This window comes from Blennius ocellaris, assembly GCF_963422515.1.
Source record: "Blennius ocellaris genome assembly, chromosome: 6".
NCBI classification, from domain to species: domain Eukaryota; kingdom Metazoa; phylum Chordata; class Actinopteri; order Blenniiformes; family Blenniidae; genus Blennius; species Blennius ocellaris.
Genome location: NC_137655.1, coordinates 8,972,053 through 8,993,393, shown reverse-complemented (window position 1 = coordinate 8,993,393; position 21,341 = coordinate 8,972,053). Strand labels below are relative to the sequence as shown.

Genomic DNA, 21,341 nt, shown 5'->3' with positions numbered 1-21,341 from the left:
CAGCAAGAAAGAATAAACACACTTGTAAAAGGCTGAGCATGTCTATAAACAGCAACATCGGCCAAAATGCAGTGTGACGAGGAGCGTATTTTGTAAAACGCCTGAGTGGAGGCAGACACACTGCAGTGCAAGTCAATACAAGCATAGCGAAGCAGTGGTAAGTAGACGCTTCATGAGAAAAGAATGTCAATGAGAAGGCAAGAAATAGATTTCCTTCCAGGATCACAAAGCAGTACCACATGAAAACAAGCAGAAGTGTTGAAAAGATGAAATTAAATAAGAAAAAAAAAAAAACTCTTTCTGCAAAGCTCTTCACAATGATTGCAAGCAGAGCTGCACAATCACCGCTACATCTGATGCACAAGCAGAGGATTGCAGTCGTGATACGACTTGTTGATAAACGCCTCAGAATCTGTGCGTTGCGACGACCACTTCCAGTTACCCGTGTCATTTCTCTTTCTAGACCTCTTTGGAACCAAACATAACTATGAGGCGTTTGCTTTTCTTTTGTCGATCACATGCTTCTGACTTCTGGCTTGTTGCCACCAGGTATGATGAATCTTGAAATAATGAATTGCAATATGATCCATTGATGACATAAAGTGGGGCAGTAGGCCTCCACCTGATTGGCCAAACAGTGACGTGCACAGAAAGAATGCAAAGCGAATGGAAACCCGTTTTTATCACAATGGCGATACATTTTCAATCTTTCGTGCAGCCATAGAAATCCTCGATTTTTCTATTCATTCATGCATTTATCGTCTATACCCGTTTTAGCAAACCTCCAGGCTCCAAGGAAAGGAAGAGTTGAACCGAGGCATGAGTGAAAGGAATGTTACATCCAGTCTTTTCTCTGGCTAACACATTAACTGGCTTTATTTCTGAAAAGGCATGTTTGTTGATTGTTGGTGTGAACAGAGCAGACTGATAATCCACTCATGCGGTGGGAGAGCATGCAGAGCCCACAAAAAAAAAAAAAAAAACATATTGAACCAGCGTCTTCTTAATGCGAGGCAAGATTCTTCACCACTCCAGGGATATGTGGCAGCCATCATATTTGTTCAATTCAGGAGTGGAAAAACTCAGGCAAGAATCAGCAACAATCAGGCCACGGTGCTCTCTCAGCTGCCTGCTCTGAAACAAAGCAGCGTTTATTGTATTCTTTAGGGAATTTTACTAACGACCCGGCACACTGCGACCTACGTCTACTTAGAAAATAATCAGTTGATTGGTTGGTAAATGGTGGCGGTGCACGCAGTGGCTGAGGATGCCCCGTGCGCTCATCAGGGAGAATAAATAACAATAACTCAATCAAAAGGTCTCCATTAGGAGCCTATCAAAGCCGCTCATTACCGAGAGCACAGCTCACTGCTTTTCTCCCCTCTCCGCTCGGCTCTTTCGGCAGCAGCCGCAGCAGGCTTTTCGTTCTCGCATTTTGCTGGACATCATATGCCATCACACTGGGTTCTCTGCCCTTCCTGTCCAGTCGCGCTGCTTTTTAATTCCAAGGTGATTCGCCGTGACAGGAGACATAATAACCTCACGAGGGTCGCGGCCCCCCGTCGCCGAGAGAGGACATAATCGTACCGATGGCTCCGTGTGAGCGCATTTGTGTTTGTGTATCGTATATGGGGAAGGCCTCTTTGTGCGTCTGAGCTGCCTGTCACTACACATCAGCACAGACCTGCATGAGGGCGGACAGATGGCGTGCACGCAAACCTGTGGCTGAGGCCACAAGAAACCAGAAAACTCAGCCAACCTCTCACCGCCAGACCTCATCTGTGGAGTTACATATTTAAAATAGGTGGCTGATCTTCACAGAACGAACACAATGAGAGACATTTCACACACACTCGCACACAGTGGGGAAACGTTTGACCTATTGGCTTCAGCTCAGAAACACCACTTGTCCAATCAGAGGATGCCACTTCAACATCTCAGCTCGACTTCTGATAGAACATCAAATCAGAAGCACAAAATACACTAATTATGGTTCACTGGTCAATTGCAAAGGTAAAGCAGGTAGATTGAAGGACATTTGAGGAAAAATAAAGTGTCTCTGATCCTCTCAAGCACACACTCACGGTCAAAATCACTAAAAGACTTGCTGACAATATTATTAGAAGCAAATTCTTATGTCACTAAATTGTTGCAGAATTTGCGTTGTTGGGTCACATGAAAGCAACAAGTAAGTGTTTCTGACTTACTATTAATCAACTGTTTCCATGGTAACAGTTGACTGATTTCATACGGTATCAGTGACCCGTTATAACCGATGTCAAAGAAATGCGTAGTCCTTGTAAATGCATTCCTCCCTCGTGTTTCCAGCTCATGAAATGTCCAAAAGTGAACAGTCTTTGATTTCTGGAGTTTGCATGATGATGCATTGTATAAAACAGAATACAGTTAAAAGCAGAAAACTAATGAATAAATACTCAATGAATCTAGTCGTTTCTGTGTCAAAGCTGGACATTTGACTGAGCAATTTATTCACTCATTCACACATTCATTCATTCATTGTCATAATTCCCTGGTTATTTTGAAATATCTCAGCCTGAATGAGTGTGGACACCCCATGTAATCAGTAGTAGTTTGTAGTTTATCACTTCGTTTCCAGAAATTTTCCAAAATTAATATTTTAAATCAAGTTACACAAGGCACTGTTTACATAATTGATGTCATAACTAAAGTATAATAAACGCAGTTTAATGATGCAATAATGTTTTCTACAATTGATGAGAGGATGTGATTCATTAGCATTCATCTGATGGGTATATTGGGATCTTCAGGCTTCCTGAGGCAGAAATATGCGAGATGGGGGAGCCGGTGGTACAGTGGGAGTCCCCGGTGTGATCGATACATGGCGACTGCCAGCAGAGCGGTCGACGCGACCGGGCGAGCATGCACAGGGACGCAAGCGGGCGTGCGCACCGATGCCCGTCGCCACAATGTCAGCTCGGGAAACGGAGCGAACGGAGCAGGGAGAGGAGCGGGAACGGATGCAGAGATGAAGCCATGCAGAAAGAAAGAAAGGATGGCTGGAGCGGCGGGCGACTCTGACTGGCTCGCACTGAGGAGGAGGGGGAGTAGGAGTAGGAGGAGGAGGAGGAGAGAAATACATTGATGATGAGCTCTGACACACAGACTCCTCTCCACAGGCTGCATTGCTTCCATGCTCCTCTTCTGTCCAAACATTTTATCTGCCATCCAGTTGAAGGTTATTAAAAGACCACAGAGCTCAGCGCTGGATCTACTACAACTGTGTGTTGGTTCATCTGGCAAAGACCATGCACAAGATGTTGCAATATTATAACCAAGACTATACAGCTTTTCTTTTGATCTGATTGAAGAAACAACACAAAAAAAGGAAAATACATGTTTGTCTAAACGTTAAGATCAGTCTCCGATGCATAAATCAACCTGGATTAATTTGTTAATATTGTAAATCAACGAACTTTCTGAAGCAACGTGTTTTAAATAGCCTAAACAAAGAAAAAGAGTTGCCTGGATCAGAGGAAAAACAACAAGGTGACAGTGCTGTAATCTAGCATGAGGCATTTTTTCCCAGAGTAAAATCCAGTTGACAGGAACCAAGGGTGAGTGTTGGCACACCTCGCTAACATCTGTTTTCTGGCTTTTCAGAAAAAATATTGAACGATGGGGATAAGTGATGCGATTAGGACAATTAGCTTTTATTTCTATATTGTTTAATTGGAACATTCGTTATATTCAAAAGTCAACTAAAGACTCACAGTGAGGCACTAAGTAACATGTATGCAAAGATGTAGCTGACTTAGTTATAGCAGAGCCCTTGGGGGAAAAAACAACAAATAATTGTCTGGCTGTGCCAAGTGCAATGATATTTTACTACATCTCAACAATATCAAAGTATGATCTAAATCTCAACACATTTCCATGCCTCAATTATTTGGAAAACTATATGGTAATTAGTATGCAGCTGAAACACAAGGTCCTTACAGAGTACTATACATTGCTCAGTGCAGCAACTCAGGGTGCAGGTACAAGACATGACAACTTCCAGTGTTCAACATATTCATTTGCTTCTTAAAGCTTTTACCGTCAACAAACTGAAGTGGGAGTAAATCTTTCAGATCATTGATGGGCTGATTAGCATTGTTTTCTCAGACCGAGTGAGGCAATAAAGTATGTCAAACTAGCCTGAGCGTGGCTCATTATGACACCAGCAGCAGCAAAAATGCGAATGATGGGTGCTGTTTGGACAATGACGTTTACTCATGCACTGTGGCGGGGAAGTGAAGCACTGTTTACCAGCGCTAAAGCTCTGACTAATGGTGGGTGGGTGCATGGCAGTTAACAAGTACAGGAAATAAACTCAAACGTAGTAAGGGAATGGATGTTAAACTATTTACTACTCATGTGAGAGGAGACAAAAAAAATAAGAGCATGTTTTCCTGATTTTTCTCCCAACACTTGTCGTTGAGATCTGTGTCATTTTGCCGTTTTCTAGTGAAGTCCTCACTGTCCTGTTGTGCCGTTTCATTTCCTTTTCTTCCCAATTCTGTCCTCAATGTTCTACAATTTTCTGCTCTGCTGTGCTCTTTTCATTTTTGCTCTGCTGAGCTGGACAGGACAGCCACGCTCCCCCGAGAGAAGCCTCCGGAACTCCGGAAGCACGCTACCATTATTGCTTCCTGTAGTCAGCAGAGCTTACAAACAGGCAGGGCTGCGTTTGTGCGTGTATGTGTGTGTTTATAGAGGGCCCTTGACCCTCCAGCTTCCCTCACTGGTGGGCTCTTCTGGCTCCTGCAAGCTTATTGCAAACACAGACGTTCCTGCAGCCTTCCGGTCTGTACACAGGAATCCACGCCTTTCATTTGAACACACCCACTTTGACACATTACCAGGCAAAGACATTAGCCAACACCGAAATTAGGCTGGTGCATCACAGAGCACGCACAATGAACCCAAGTTGAACTGCCTACTAAACTCTGATTCCCCTCATAGTTCTTATTTATTATAAGAAAACTGAAGTCTTCAAAGCAAAAAGTTGCACATCCTTTCCAGTTCGAATGTGGGCTGAACTTTATTTGCCCCACACATTCCTATTTATACCCCCAAATTCTTCAAAGAAGCTCTAAGTCGAGCTATGTATGGGTTTTCTGTCGCTTTATGTTGCTGTGAACAATTGCAATAAGAGGCTAACAGTGAAGAATCCCACAGGGATCATACATAACCGCTTCAGTGTTTGATAGTGCGTAAAGTAGGCCATACACAAACAGAAATTAGCATGCAACCAGAAATGGAACATGCATGATGCACAGAATGGAAGTCTGCATGCGTGACCTCACTGGATGTTCATCATTAAGCCATGTACTTTAAAAAAAAAAAGTTTTCCCTCTCTGTTGTCCCCCACCACAAAGTCCCTCCAAATGTGTTGTACCTGCTGCCACTGTGTACGGTTTCACTCCCTCACCCCTCACCAGACCCCCACCATGATGCTTTTGATTGTCTGTGGGGAAGCAGCGTCCTGTTGCATGAGCGCATCCTTCTGTGTGTGCGCGCACGAGACTGACGGATTCAAACAAAACATTCAAGATGTGCCCGTTGGGAGGGGGCTGCAGCAGCAGCTTCAGGAATGCGGGCAGGGAATGACCTCCGACCTCATTTAGGGGTTGGCCATATGTGGCGAGGGCTGATGGTAAAGTCGTAGAGCGAGGGGAGACTTCGCTGTTCAGAAAATCTGCTGCTTTGGTGACAAACATAAGTACGCAAATACATTCTCAGGATTTACAGTGACATCATTCTCGTACATGAATAACAAGCAGTGAAAACATGGATGCGAGTTAAACATCTGGACGACCACCTTCCCTCCTCACCTGGGTAACCTTGCACTCCATTGCATTTCCTCTGGTCGTACATGCAAATCAACATCATCATAAAATTCATCACCAACAAACAACTGGTCACAACAGCTGCTGTGTGAATGGTGCAGTAGCCGGGCGTGCTGTTGTGCACATACAGTTGGAGGACGAGTATAAATCATGCTGTCAGTCCACAGCTTTGGAGAAACAAGTCAACAGCACTAATTGGAATTTATTATTATCAGAGGCAACTGTCCAGCCCAGTTTTTTTTTCCCCTGCTGTGGTTTCAAATTCATCATCATTCAGCTGCGCACAGTTGCAAACGTCTGCAAACCTCTGCATGAACTTCACTGAACCCTTATGGAATAAGCCTCCACATGCGCATGAATGAAAGTCCTGACTCAGCCAGCCCCACTGCATTGATTATAAAAAAAAAAACACACATTCACATCACACAATCCGTTCTGGGTTACCTACAGTGTGTGATATTTGTTTGTGCAACACAGGTGAAAATGAAGAACTGGCAAGAGTAAAATAAAGTAAACAAAGCATAAGCGATACAGTGACTGAATTTAGAATAACAAACACACCAAAAATTGAACTTTTCGGAGAACGTTCACCAAGACTGAACACAGTTTTCATAATCATGTTGTCATAAGTATTTAATCAGTAAGAATTATTTCAGAACGAGCCCCTCATAAAGGACAAGCTGCAGGGGGGCTTCTTGGCAGTTTCATGGTCAGCATGAGCTTCCTTTGAAGATTCGGAAGACAAACGTGAGGAATAGTTTGATGCCAAACAACACGGACTCAAATAATTACTAATCTCATCCATCCATCCATCCTTGAACAAAATATGAGATGGAAACCTGCAGACAACATCCAATCAGATCAGAGAACCTGAGCGCTAACCACAGCCCCACCGAGCCGCCGCCAAAATCTAACATAACTTAAAATTAATTTCAAATCATCCATCCTCAATTCCAAAAGACTCTTGAGTGGTCAGAGAGAGAAAATATCTCGCACACATGTTCACGACTACAATAAATGTCAAGTTCACAGAGAGAGCATGACGTGAGAGTGAGGTCCCGTTTACACAACGTTACAAGTGAAAAAGCATCGTTTTTACGTTTTTGCATTCACAGTGGTAACGTTTTGAAAATTATGCCCATTTGGATTGTTATTACAGTAACCAAACTGTACGTCTATCAAGTCCCAGGAGAATATGGACTCGGAGTAATGACACGCTGGAGGCAAACCCCCGTTGTCATTGTGCGTCGACTCACGCGTGTGTAGAAGAACTAGTTCGGCCCTCATGCACATGCGCAGTAGTAGCGTTTCAGAAAAGTTTGGCTACACGGAAACAGAGTGGGAACATTATCAAAAAGTTGAGTTCCCCCTCATTTCCACACAGACTGAGTCGGAGCATTTTCATAAAGTTCCGCCTCGACAGCCGTTTCATTGTCAGTGGCTCTGAGAAATGTTGTCATCGAAACAGACACCCAAAACACAACAAAGCCTTTCCAGTTTTGCTTGAAAACATCATATAAACAGAGTATTAACCTATCGCTGTAATTCACGCCATGTAATGACATTTTACTGAATATAAGCTGATGACTTTGGTAGCATTTGTTGAAATGATCACAGCAGAACATATTCAATAAAAGCTCTATTTCTGCAAGCGCTATTGTGCGATTCAGCAATCGATTGAGTTCAAGAAGTGGAAACTTCAAGAGATATAAAAGCTCCTCACAAAAATGGTGGACAAGGACAGGTGAAAAGAGTGAGTTAGAGTGCAATATGCAATATTTTATAGTCTAATAACAAAAGAGAAACACTGTTCGAGCTCCCTTGGTGCTCATTGACACCAGTTTTTTTCTTCTTCTTTTTCCTCGATTTTTCTTCATCTCTCCTCCTGCTTTTAAACTGCCTGTATGGCCTGTGAGTCCATTATGCAAATTACAGTTATCAGTGCCAAGAAGCAGTCATTTACTTATGCACACAAACACACACAGAGCCATTCATAAAAGCCAACACCTGTCACAGAGAATCCTGCTGAATCAAACACACAGATAATGGAGGCTCGCAGGGCGGCTTCTTTGGATCTTTCTCGTCTACATAAGCGCTGCATCTTCAGTCCCGTCATCTGACGATCCCTTTTATTAACATATCACTCCAACTTCCTTTCCTTCTACCTCCCATTCGCTTCTGTATTATTCAATTTACCACATGACTCCGTATAAGACCCCATCTGTTGTCGGCCTACTTTTCTTCTTCAAATTTCCTCCTGTAATGTTTCCTTCCTTCCTTGATCTTTCTCACATGCAACATTTTCCTTTTAAAGCAGGGCAAAATAATGAATGGCATTCTCTCAGGGTGTCATTTGAAAGTATAATATTCGCAGCTAATTGTTTAAAACATTTGCCCTCATGCTATTCTCTTCATAAGTGGAACTCTTTATCTACTCAAATCTGCTTGCACTCTGCTCGCTGAATGACGAATCCCTCCAGACCGTGGAAAGCGTGGAGTTGATTGGTATGAGAATAGGTAACTGTGAGCGTGACTATAAAAGAGCAGGAGCTGCACCGTGTCAAATGCACCTGATGCCTTTCCAAAAGACAGAGTGAGCAATGTCACCAAAAAAGGCTGTAAGAACGAGGAAAACCTGAGTATCGGTGGGCTCACCGCAGTGACGACCCATTATGACCAGCAAGAACACGATCACAACTTTTATACAATCTTATGTTTCGGAAAATAAAAGTGGATAAAGTTAAAATCATGCTGCTTGGCGCAGAGGCAGAATGAAATTGATATACGTACAATATGTGGAAGGGTAATACAGTGCGTGATGCCTTATGCCCAGTTTTCAAAAACATTTCCAATCGAAAACAGAGATAATATGTAGCGTTTTGGTGTGTTTAAAACAACAACAGTGCTCAGAGCCATTGAAAACACAACTTTTTAAAAATGCTCCGTCTCCATGGAAATGGGAGGGGGAAAACAACGTTTCTGAAATGCTATGAAAATGCAACAACAATGTATTTTGACTTGAAATGTTGTCGCGTAAACGGGGCATTAATTGGTTAAAATACCACAATAATACTGGGTAAACATGATTTCCATCAAGCTAATGTTGTCAGCAATAAAGATGCCGATGGGGAGCAAAAGAAAATAAATTTTAAAAAGTGACAATGTCGTACTGACAAGTGATAATATCCGATAAGTCCCCCAGTTTGATTCTGAACTTTTGGAAATTCTGCGTTTCTTGACATGCCATGTTCTACATTTGTACGTATGGGATGCCTCAAGGAATAAAGGGGAACCTGCCACAAGTATAAAGACATGCTTGTTTGCTTAGCTTTGAGTTGAGGTTATAGCTTTGGTAATCGTGCGACTATGGATTGAGAGTGTGATTCCCTTACATATGCAAAAGTTAAATAACTCTATAATACAACACTGTTTAGAACCCAGACCATCCCTGGAAAACTGCTCAGTGCTTTTCTTTAACAGTTTGTAATGTTTCAGTGAATCAGCCACAGGAAGGGGGACCATAACCATATGGGGGTGGCTTCAGTCTGGCAGATATGACAGCATTTTCTCTCAAAATCCAACCCGTACCGTTTCAAAGCGAGTACTCCTTCAGGTGGAATACTTTGAACCACATTGTAGTCCCTCCCTTTCCACAAACATGTTGTGTTTACAAGTCTATTTCCTGCTGTTTATATGTCAAACACATAAACATGAGTACACATTTTCTTTTAATTCTAAAGTTTACTTTGAGATTTCTCTTCCACTCACAGATCACTCATTCCAACCTGAAACATCTGCTTAAAATCCAGGGAATGTTTACAACCACAGCATCAAAACTACAGTACGACAAACTGAACAATCAACACACACCTCCATGTCTCCTCAGGCATGTAAACTTTGACTTGATGTATCATATTTACACACAAGCTACTGTGCCGACGGGCTTTCAGCCAACCAGGGACGAAAGTCCGTGGTAATCCATTACTATCGTGTTTAACCGGCAAGTTATTCAACAAAGCAATTCCCAGGACAATAAGCAGAAAATGACCACAAACATGGGTCAATAAATGACCACACTGTGTATCAAAGTAAGAGAAAACCTGTAATCATCTTTGCACGCTAATCCATCACTTGTATTGCTTTTCACAAGAGACACCTCGGATAACATGGTTGATTCTTTTCCAGTATTTCTTTGATTTCTCAAGCTAACTGAGGCTGTCACTGATGACCTCAACGAACCACTTAGAGGTGAAAACTGACACGAAACATAATGGAGCACTGACATTAGAAATAAGAGAGCGGTGAGACAAATGCTACCTCATTTATACAACAAGAGGCCCTTCCTCCGTACGGTAATGCACATCGCCACCACGCACCCACAGAGAAAACAGAAAGCGGAGAAACAGAGATGCAGGTCTGATTAAAGCAGCACATTCCCCTGATTTTTTTTTTTTTTTTTTCCCTCTCTCCTTTCCTGCTGACGCTGGCACCTTTAAATGCTACCAGGGGTCGTGTTCTGAACACGCTGCAGATTTCCACCCGCATCCACCCCAGCCCTGCACATTCCTGCCCCGCCAGCAGGGAGGCCAGGTGTTCAGGAGCAAGCGCACAGCTTCCTGCTGAGAGGTGAGGCTATAGCGGCGGCGCAGCCCTTCACGGCGTGGCTGTTCACCCACTGAGATCTGAGCGGATGAAGTAAACCCCCCCACCCCCCCACCCCCACTATTTTTGAAGCAATAATATTACCATTGTTTGTCCTATTTTTCAGTGTCTCTGGGCTATCACAATACATGCACTAATGATCTCACGCTAAAGCAACAGTTACATAATTCTGAAAACAAAAAGGAAATATGGACATGCTTACAGTATTTAATCAAAACTTAGATCAATAGCGAGAAGGTCTTTTAACATGGAATGAAGATCCCCTTGGTTTAGCCATCAGGTGAATAAAACTAAATATCATGTCTGGCTCTGACAAATTACTGTACTATACTGAATTCAAGCAGTATTTTGGGGATAATAATAGTTTTAAAAATGTCTTTGTACAATTCACCAAAGGATATCTACTTTGCTTACATGTCACCGAGTACCCCAACAATTTAAATCATTTTGTACTCAATAACTTTAACGGTAAAGCCCTGTTTTATAAGCACATTTGTTTACCATTGTCTCATAATTATATACTCTAGTTTTTTTTTTCTGTGAAATGTGCTTTGAATGTATATAATGAAGGCTAATCTCATCTAATATTTCAAACAAGTACAATACATAAACAATGCATTTAAAAGCAGTTCGATAGGAATAATAACTTATTGAGTATGCTACATGTACTTGTGATCGATGTGTTCATTCATTACAATAGTTGTACCATTATCACCTCTGTTCTACAAACTCGGAGGCCAGAAGAGATCATTGAAGATTTGGATAATGTGCATCTATCAAGGTGACAACTACAACTTTCGAAGTTTGTATGGATCTTGAGTGCAGCTGTGGTTACCTGTATGCAGATGTATATCCATCTCTTCATAGAAATGCATACATTACTCCGATGCTGACACAAGGAATTGGTGATTGTGATTCTTTAAGCACTGCTTTAAACAAGAGTGTTTAACAGCGAGTGGGATCAATGAGGAGTCACTTAATCTGCCTCTCCTCATTAAGTCGTAAAGTCCTCCAGGTCTCTCTCTCCCTCATACAGGCCTCACAAACGTATGCGGATATCTACATCAGGGCTGCATGACATGAGGGAAATCCACAGGGAGGATTTTTAGGTGGTAAGTATTGGGATGACATTAACTGTAAAGAAATATTTTTTATAATATAAATATAAAAATGTATCTAGAGATTTTGTTGTTGCTTTTTGTATTTGCAAGTCTCCTTTGCGCTTGTCAAGAGATCGCCTTATCTCCTTAGGTAATATGGATAATTTGCACCACTGCCTGTACCAAATCAAACATATAAGGCCCTTTTTACACAACGTTTATTTGTGAGAAGGGAAAACTTTTGTTGTATTTTGGATGTCTGCTTACTGAAAACGCATTTTTTTTTTAAGATGCTCCATCTAGGCGGTGGAAAAAGCAACTTTTTCTGAAATGCCGTTACTGCATATGCACATTACAGCCGAAGCAAACAACTCTTCTGCACATGGTCGAGTCGATAGACAATATCAGACTCTTTCCCAATACTTTAAATGCTCATATCATTTTCTGAAAGAGAATGTGCTTCCTCCAACAGCACCATAATAACATTCATTTACAAGCACGTGCTTGTCTACGCCGTTCCATCAACAAACACATGACAGAGTCAGTAGTGAAGCAGTTTAAAGTCCAGGCAGCTGATCTTTCTTGAACCCATGCAGAGTCGTGACGAAAAATATGAATGGAATTACAGCAAATTAATCACCCTGGTCTTGTGCTCACTTAGATCAGGTGAAAGCTGCTTAAACTCATGAATGCACCAGTGTATTCACACTTTGTCTACAGTGCAAAGAGGGAATTCGTAAATATAAAACAGATTGCGACATTTTTTTTACACTAACACTACAGTCTTTCCCAGATTTGCTCGATTTTCAGTGTGAAAAGAAAAAATAAAGCCATGTAATCACTACTATGGGCCCATTTCTAAGAACTAGATCAAAGTGTAGTGACTTTACAGTAGTTACAGGATTTTAATATCTTGAGACTTCCTATTCACCATTTTAATGCTGGCTAACACTAAAAAAAACTGGTTGACTTGTACAGTTTAAAGATATCGTGTATAAAAATCAAGCATGAGCACGTGTCAGTCAGTCAGTAGCAACTTTCTCCAGATTTGAAGACGCACAATACTTGAATGAGTCTGCAATATGTCAAAACGAACAATGAGCAATGCTAAGTGCTGAGATGAATTTCACATTGATGGTTTCAAAGATTGACGAAAGTACTTTTGTATATTTAGTTTTTACCAATAACACCAGAAAGGGTGTCCGTGAAGGTATGGACCATGGGCCAAAGTGAAGGCCAACTAGATTTGATCAGATTATAGAAAAATGAAAAACATTTATTGAAGTCCGAATGGCTTGTTTAGAGACTTGGTATATCGACATAAACTTCTCTGTGAACTGAGCATGTTGATAAACTCACAGTATGAATAAAGCAGATACAGAAACGAAATTAGAATTCCTGACGCTTTCAAACTGAACAAGCCAAACCTTGCTCAAATACACACAGAACTCTGTCATCCACACATCAATACTGGCTCGATAAGAGAACAGTTCCCAAGATAAGTTCCGGACTTTATCTGCAAATAAGCACTTAGGCATCTTGCGTCACATGTGACAACTCAAGCCCGAATTAGCTTAAATGGATCAAATGAATCATGATCTATTCGCAACACGGAACTGAAAAGATCTGTCTCTGAGAAAAAGATGACATGTGACAAAAGTAATGGCAACTACATGATTCACTTAATCTCCTGCACACTCGCCGTGACCCTGCATTCCTATTCTTAGAAGCCAAAGCTGTTGAGGTCGCGATACTCAAATACTAAACTAATCGGAACTCATCTCATCACATTTCAAACCATCTCTTCATTACCGGTCTGCCTTCGTACGCGCGCACACGCACCATGAGCCTGGTTTCTAAGAAGCAAGGGATATTCTAGTCTCGCTCATTGCTGAGAAACAGAATTAGACTACAGTTGGCGTTTAAGACGAGAGTGAGGCAGTAGGTAGTTGATGAGAAAATACGAGGAAAAGACTTTATTGTGATCGGTCTTTCAGCAACAATGCAACAGTCATTTTCCTGGAAACTCTGCTCCTCATATAGTCGATCAAAGTTGTACTAAAATGTGACTAAATTATCAACAACGCGCCATCTCAAAAAGGTCGGCCACTGCAAAGACATTCACGGATTTGCCTGATTAGCTTCAACAATGGGTTTTCAAGATCCCATTGAAAGGGACAGAAATACTGAAAGTGATACTCAGAAAGAACCAGAAACAGTTAAACGTCACAATCGGTAACCCAGGACATAGAAAATAGTTAGTCACGATTCCAATCTCCGACTACTGAAGCACGGCAGGTTATGAGAATTCAACATGGGCAAACGCATTTGCATTATTACACAACTGCGAGACAGAGATATAAATTGAAAGCTGAATGTAAACCCACAACATCAAAGGAACAAGAGAGGAAGGGGAAGATTATCTTGCCTCTGGTACCTTGTGACCAAAAATGCAAATAAAAAATTGATCTTTCTTGACAGATTTGGAGCAGGAAAGGATCCCCTTCAAACAGTACTGATGGATACATGCTTGAACACAACAAGAAAATATACCAACAGTTTAAACGGATACATTTCTTATGTGGAGGAATAAAAAGCCTTGTGGTTCCAGAATGCAGATTCTCTTCAGATCTTGTGCATATATTTAATAGAATATTGATGTGAGTGCTCACTCGTCCAAAATATCACAGTGAAACAAAGCTCGTTTGAGACGAGAGAAGTCAGTCATGTTCCTCGTCGTCTTCATCTGTGGGAACGTTATTTTTGTTGCCTTAACCTTTAATTCTACATCATTGTCCAACAACCTCCCGCATGCGACGTCTCATTCAATTTTACAGCAGACAGCTGCGTGTAAAACATTTCATTTCTCGGAATTTGGCATGTCAGACTTTTTCGTCTGGGCTGTCTTAAAGAATTTTTGTCAAAGTCAGCAGAGTATCGGCAGATGATCATCCAACGTGGCAACCCCTAACAGGAAAAAGCTAGAAGGGGGAGACTTGGTGTGAGCCAGTTTGTTTGTTTTTAATTGCATGCCGATGAATGCCGTTCTGCTCAGTGCACATTTAGAAAACTTGAGCTCCTCATAATTCCCACTCTTTGTTACAGCTATATTATAAATGTCTTTGTGGTCATTGGTATTTTAACAGTGGTCTCCAAGAAACAAACAGTAAACTTAAGACTCCTTGGGCTCCAACATTTGGTTTTCAATGTGTGTGAAATAATAGCACATTCCAGTGCAATACCTGTAACAATGAAAACTCAGAATTCCGACTTAAAGGGATTGGGTTTGGGGTTAGTGTACATTTACTGTCATCATTTAACCCTTCATATAAACAAATCCCACAAGTCTATGGTGGATCATGTTGCTTTTCATGCCACGTTTGTCACTGCAAGCGTGAATGTATGCAAAAGTAGATGGGTATAGTTTTATATGTGTTCGACAACAACAGGCAAAGGATGTGGTTAATAATATGGTGAGCACCTTGGGTACAAGACCTACAGATGATGTAACTCTAACATGGATTAACTTAGATACTATAAATGTGGTTGAGATATTGCCAAACTACACAGGTCCACAGCCAAAGACCCCCTCTGCATTTCAGATCACTCGAGGTGAAAGGGTGACCCGAAGAGCTGATGATTAGAAAGTTTGTTTGAATGTGTAATATAGCTCATGTACAACACGAGGCATGTGTGTGGGAGAGGTGTTAGGGGATGTCTCTCTACCACTGCTCGCATGAAGAGGTGAAGATGAAGGGATGGAGGTGGGTGGAACACATTGTGGTTGGTAAACAGGGCCAAAACAGGAAAGCGTGGGCCCACCTGACAGTCACCTCAGCGCCTGTGCAATCTTGCCACGCTGTAGAAAATAAAAGTCAGCTGCTGGTGAAAACTACTGAGCCAGCAATTCGACGCCATCCCCTCGACCCCTTTCGTTTGCATGAGTCGAAATATTGAGGCAGAAATTTGGGTTTGGATTAATGTCCGTTTAAGCCGCAGTGTGTTTCATTCAAAAACAGCTAAACTCAAACAGATGATATTAATCTGCAAACAGCAGGCTGCTTTCTTTTTTTTTTAGTCAAGTTTTATTTCTAGCGCAGCTCAACCTGGTGTACTGTTGATGTACTGTCAGAGTAGGCATTCAGATCCAATGGGGAAATGTGTTGTTCTCCCCCCCTTCTGGTCTCTGGTGACCCCCATGGAGGGGGTCCTTGACCTCAGTTTAGACACCACTGATGTAGACAAATAGGCTCTATTCGAAACTCTCACAATGTTTCTGTTTCATCACTTTGTTCCAATGAAACGTCAACTCAGTGACATCCAATCCACTTTCAACGTGCATACATGGCTCGCTTTGCCCAGATTGTTGTTGTTGTTGATCGATGAAGGGCATGCATAACAATTATACAGCTCCCTTACAAATCAATGCGCTGGAACGCAGTGGAGACATGAGTGGTCCAACTCAGATATACAGTCGAATAACCAAGTCCATCCACGACTTCAGCAACTAAAACACGCCTTGTTCCAAGGAGAAAACCTGAGCTAATGGACTGTAAAAGTGAAATTGCCCCCACTGCTCACAGTGGAAGCTTAGCCGGTGCTAATCAGTTGTTAGGGTTCTGCTTGGGCAAGACGTGTTAAAATACACACACAGATTTACACTCTTGTAATTAATGTCTCCTCGATTAAAGCCTCCGAGAAATGTCAGGTATTGTTCTCTCAGAGCGGCTTCCATACCGGCGCGGAGGCTGATGGAGGGAGAAAGCAGGCCGTGAGTCAGCCAGAGCCAGCTCCCCTGCCTCATGCTGAAATCAGAGAAACCACAAGAATGTAACAGCTTCTGTTATTATCCCTCCCTGCTGCCTCGCAGCCTGATGGCCTGCCCCAGAAAATAGCAGCGAGCGAGCCTGCCTGTTTCTCTCCCTCTCACACACACACACACACACACACACACACACACACACACACACACACACACACACACACACACACACACACACACACACACACACACACACACACACACACACACACACACACACACACACACACACACACACACACACACTCATGTTGTCCCTGTCCTCTTGCTCTCATCTCTGGAACAACCACACACATACACACACCGATTCCTTACAGGGTATGGCTGTCCATTTTGCTCGCTTTCATTCTACACACACAGCGACTGCATACAATCGCACGCGCACACACGCAGAGGACCTGATGGTGCAAAATCACATCATGCAATATGTTTCTTCCTCTGGAGAATTGTTGCAAATGACAGACAAATACAGAAAAATGCTGAAGTGGAAACACAGTACGTGATGAGCAAATGTAGAAGGGAGTGATTGAAAAACAGACAAAACTGAGAGAACATAAATAACGCCAAAGTGTGCTTTAGAGCAGTAACAATGACTAACAACATTGTTGTGTATTGAATTTACAGTTCGAAAGCTGCACAGTACAGTCTATACATTACACTGACAGAGCAATTGGAGCTCACAATACGCCCATTCAATCTCTCCGGCAACAAGAGCTTCTTTGGTTGAAATGGAGCTGCGGAGAGTTGCGTGTGGAACGTTCCCTGTCGCTACACGTACGACCTTTATGTTTTAGAGAAGGCTGACTCAGCTGCTCCTCCGAAAACTTTCGGTGATAACTGCCCCGTGGCCTTGTTGAGCAGCCACTGATGAAAACAGAGCTGCAACAAAAAGAGTGTGCAAACAGCTAGTGGGAGCCCCGAACTATCACGGGATCTGCAAAAAGGTTTTTCGACGCATCCGAGCTGTATGGATTTGAAAAAAACAACAACACTTTTGTGTGAGTCTCATCAGTGTCAAGGAATGAGAATCCAGTTTAACAGCCAGTAGGCATAGAGAGTTCTTCATGTTTGTATCCAGACAGAAGGAACAAGAATACGGCTCAATACTCAATCAAATGTAGTTATTCAGTGGATAAAAATACACTCCGATCCAAAACATACAGCTCCAATTGTGGTCAAAACGTTCCAGAAAATAGGAATGTGACACTCACGGCTAATCTTAGAACAGGAAACATCTGAATAACCACCTTGAGTCAGAGGAGCAAGAACACTTGTTAAAAGTGGAAGATTTTTCTGGTGAATAGTTGAAAATGATCCAAAGCTTCTGTAACTACAAGCCATGTGGTCATGAAAATTACTCACATCAATTCAATAAGGTTTTACAGTTTAAAAAAAAAAATTCTGAGATAAAGACGGAGGGGGTGGGGGGGTAGAACAAAGATTTCTGGAATGGTTTCATTTCAATCCATTAAATAAATAAACTCAAACATACAATCTTTGTTCAACTAGATACATACCTGTTTTATAGAGCACCATCCACAGAGGTAATTCAAGGTGCTTTACAAGAGCTTGGAAACATAAAATAGATCTATAAAATCATGTTTGATTACATTAAAAAATTCCAGCCAAATTTAAGACAATCAATAGTTAAAAAGTATCTGAATATTGGGCCTCCTCTATATATATTGATGCCAATGACAGCTCACACATACACAGCCTCTCTATAGCTCACTCACTGGTGTACGGCTTTTAATATTAAAAGGTTAAAAATGAAGAAAGTGAACACGTCTGAGTTGCAATGCCTCAATAGCTGTGAAATGTGACAGTGGTTGCTGGTGCTTTCATGTACACTGAAAAAACCTGTCTTGGAGGAGAGTACTATTCCTATCCTCAGGCTGTGAGTTCAAGCTGAGCGATGTTGGGGCGGGCCCAGATGTCAGCGAGTGAGCGTGACGCTGAGTGTGCGCGTCGTCTGCCCTTTCCCTCTCGCCCGACGCTCCACCTCCTCGCACGCACGGCAACAGCGTTTTCACGGCCACTTTTTGACGCACGTCTGCGGGTTGAAAGCGGGACGTTTGCTAACAAAAATCCAAATAAAATGACCGGTCGGAAGGAGGTGGTGGTGGGGGGTAGGGTAGAAATCGGAAGCGGCGTTTTCAGGCTGCTCTCTGCGTCCGTGTTTGAGTTGGATGGGAAATCGCTTTTGCACTTCCCTCCGCAAATCTCCAAGAAAAACAAGCAGTGGATAAAACTGGGTTTAACCATGTAAACTGTTGATGTTCTCGAAATAACCCCCGTCAAGTGGCACACAAAAAGAAACGCACCGGTTGTGCCTTGGAAAAAGCCAAGACGCTGTAACCCGTGTCAGACATCCAGCTCACCATTTTTCTTTTTAATGTGACGGGACCCTTTTAGCCACAGGGGGAAAAAAAAAACAACAACAAAAAACAATGAGGCTTTCAATGCCACTCGCATGGCAAAGTCAAACAGATCTGCTCCCTCCATTTCTGCCCCTGCCCACTGTTCTTAAGCAACTGTGTCCTCTGACCTCCTGGAGTATTCAGGGCTCTTTAAGCAGCTGTTTCAAAGGCAGACCTGAAGATCTGAAGCCAACACACACACATACACACACACACACAGACACACATTAAGCTCAGGTTGCACAAGCTTCGGGTTAAAAAGAACACGTGGCAAAAGGGTCGACAACTTTTTGCTGAGCAGATCAAGGCACACCTTTACTAAACAGAGCGTGTGTACGTGTCAACACTTCGAGAACTTGATGTAACTTCAGTGGCAAATAGGAGGAATGGTAGTAAAGTTAAGGACAAGCCAAAACACGCGCCGTGGAGTACAGAGGAAGACGCCAGCTGTACTCGCATACCTGAGGAGCGTAAAGGTGGGGGTGGGGCCACAAAAGAATCTTCTATTTCTGCGACGACATCCCAACACTTAGCAGCGCTTCACACTTTACACCGTACTCTAATGGCATTAGTCAGGTGACTCTTCCTGTTGAACTCATTTTCCCTCCCTATTCCTCTCAAACCAGCGATCATAAATAATGTGTTAATCCCCTGATGTCTTTACGTAGCCTGCTCTTAATCTGACCACCGCTCCATATCGCACAGCCACAACACTTTAATCTAGCTCGCTTTATCTCCGAGCTCTGTCGGCATAATCTAGACGTGCGTTTTGCAGAAACTAGGTTAGAACACACAAGTGACTCACAACGGGGCCGATAAAGGATGATGAATTACAACAGATACCTCGAGCCACTCTTTTTACATTGTTGCCAAGGCCTACAGTGCAGCGTGCTAAAAAAGAAAAGAAAAAGACCTCTTGATGAATGAGAATGCTTTGAGTCATTCTGTTATTGGTCCACCGAAAACACGACATTCTGACATCCGATTCCTACCCATTACAGGGTCAGGAGTGAATTTAATACAAAATCTTTCAGTCCAATAAACAGGGAGTTTTTCACAACTTTCCTTTTGATTCGTATGCCAGCTCCGTTCCACGTCCAAATCCTCAAATGACCTTATTCCTTTATTGTATGCTCCTCTGAGAGAGACTTTTGATGAGCCATGCTTATCTTCCTGCTCCCGGAGGGGAACAAAAAGAGCTGTCCTTTCATAGTCCTGACTGGTGTGATGTGATGATACAGTGTGATAGCCAAAGAGAACCCCAGGCGGGCTTCACAAAGACGGACTCTGACTTTGGCTTTCGGATCAAACCGATAGCAAGACCTTATCTGAATTCAGATGCTTCTATTTATCTGCTTCCCAGCGTAGAGTGAAGTTGGCTGAAAAACTAACTAAATGGAGCATGAGTGACCACGTGATCGCTCCGCATTCAACAGGAGCATCGGTGATAAGGTCGTAAGTTGCAAGAAAGTGGTTTCTGATGTGCTCATACCTGGCAGGTTTGGTTTGATCACCATCGATTATCTTGGGATTGTAAGAGAGGGGTACTCGGTTCAACTCGAGTATGAGCCCAGCTCTCACACTACGGTAACAGCACCATCAAATCTGCCAAGAGTCAGAAAAAAACTCTGATCTGTTGGATTTATTACATTTTTTTGGTCTGTTTTCTTGAGGACGGTTGTGAATGCAGCCATCCAAATACAGCCACTGTTTCAAGAAATACATAGATGGTGGAAAAGTGTTTGTGGGATCAAAGTGATGCCCTTTCCGCCACCCTCATCGCTCAGACCTGGCACTGCACTGGACTTTGGCTTGCGTAGGCTCATACCAGCAAAGACAGAACGTTTACTCAGAAGCTGTGTTTAATAGCTCAATAGAAAATGTCAGGTGTTACCGTTACGTACTCCACAAACGAGTTTGAACCTGAAATGCTCAAATAACACATCTAACTGACTGGCTTCATTTGCCATGTGGTAATCACAGACTAATTAGCAAAATAGGATATTTAGTAAATCAAATCAAATGAGCCAAGAGATGGAGGTGTGCAGCCACAGGGTCAACTGGAGGTCACCAGTACTTTTGAAGTGCTTTTGGCATGCACACAATAACTGTGTGTAAAACTGGGGAACAAAACACTGGGTGCCAGAATTTCTGTGGTTTAAGTTGCCGAAAAAAATGAAGAAATTCGGCATAAGAGCTAAATTTAGAACGCAGCGACTACCATGAGTCAGGGGAACCAGTATTTTCATCCAACACATGATGAGTCACTCTTTCTGCTGACGAAGTGGGTTTTAATCATAAAACTTATTCTTTGTTAAACAGAAGTAAGAATTTCAGGGGAAAAAAAAAACAAAAAAACAAACAACTTCATGGCTTTAATATACTCCTGCTCGTTCGGTTCGATGAAGATGTTGAATTTAAGGTAAACACAGCATTTTCCTTCATTATTGCTTAAAATTGACAT

General features: G+C 42.4%; 1 protein-coding gene across 1 annotated transcript in view; it reads right to left on the bottom strand.

The window, feature by feature from the left end:
- Window positions 1–21,341, bottom strand: part of ptpn4a (protein tyrosine phosphatase non-receptor type 4a) — a 74,953-nt gene that overhangs the window by 46,757 nt on the left and 6,855 nt on the right. The window lies entirely within an intron of this gene.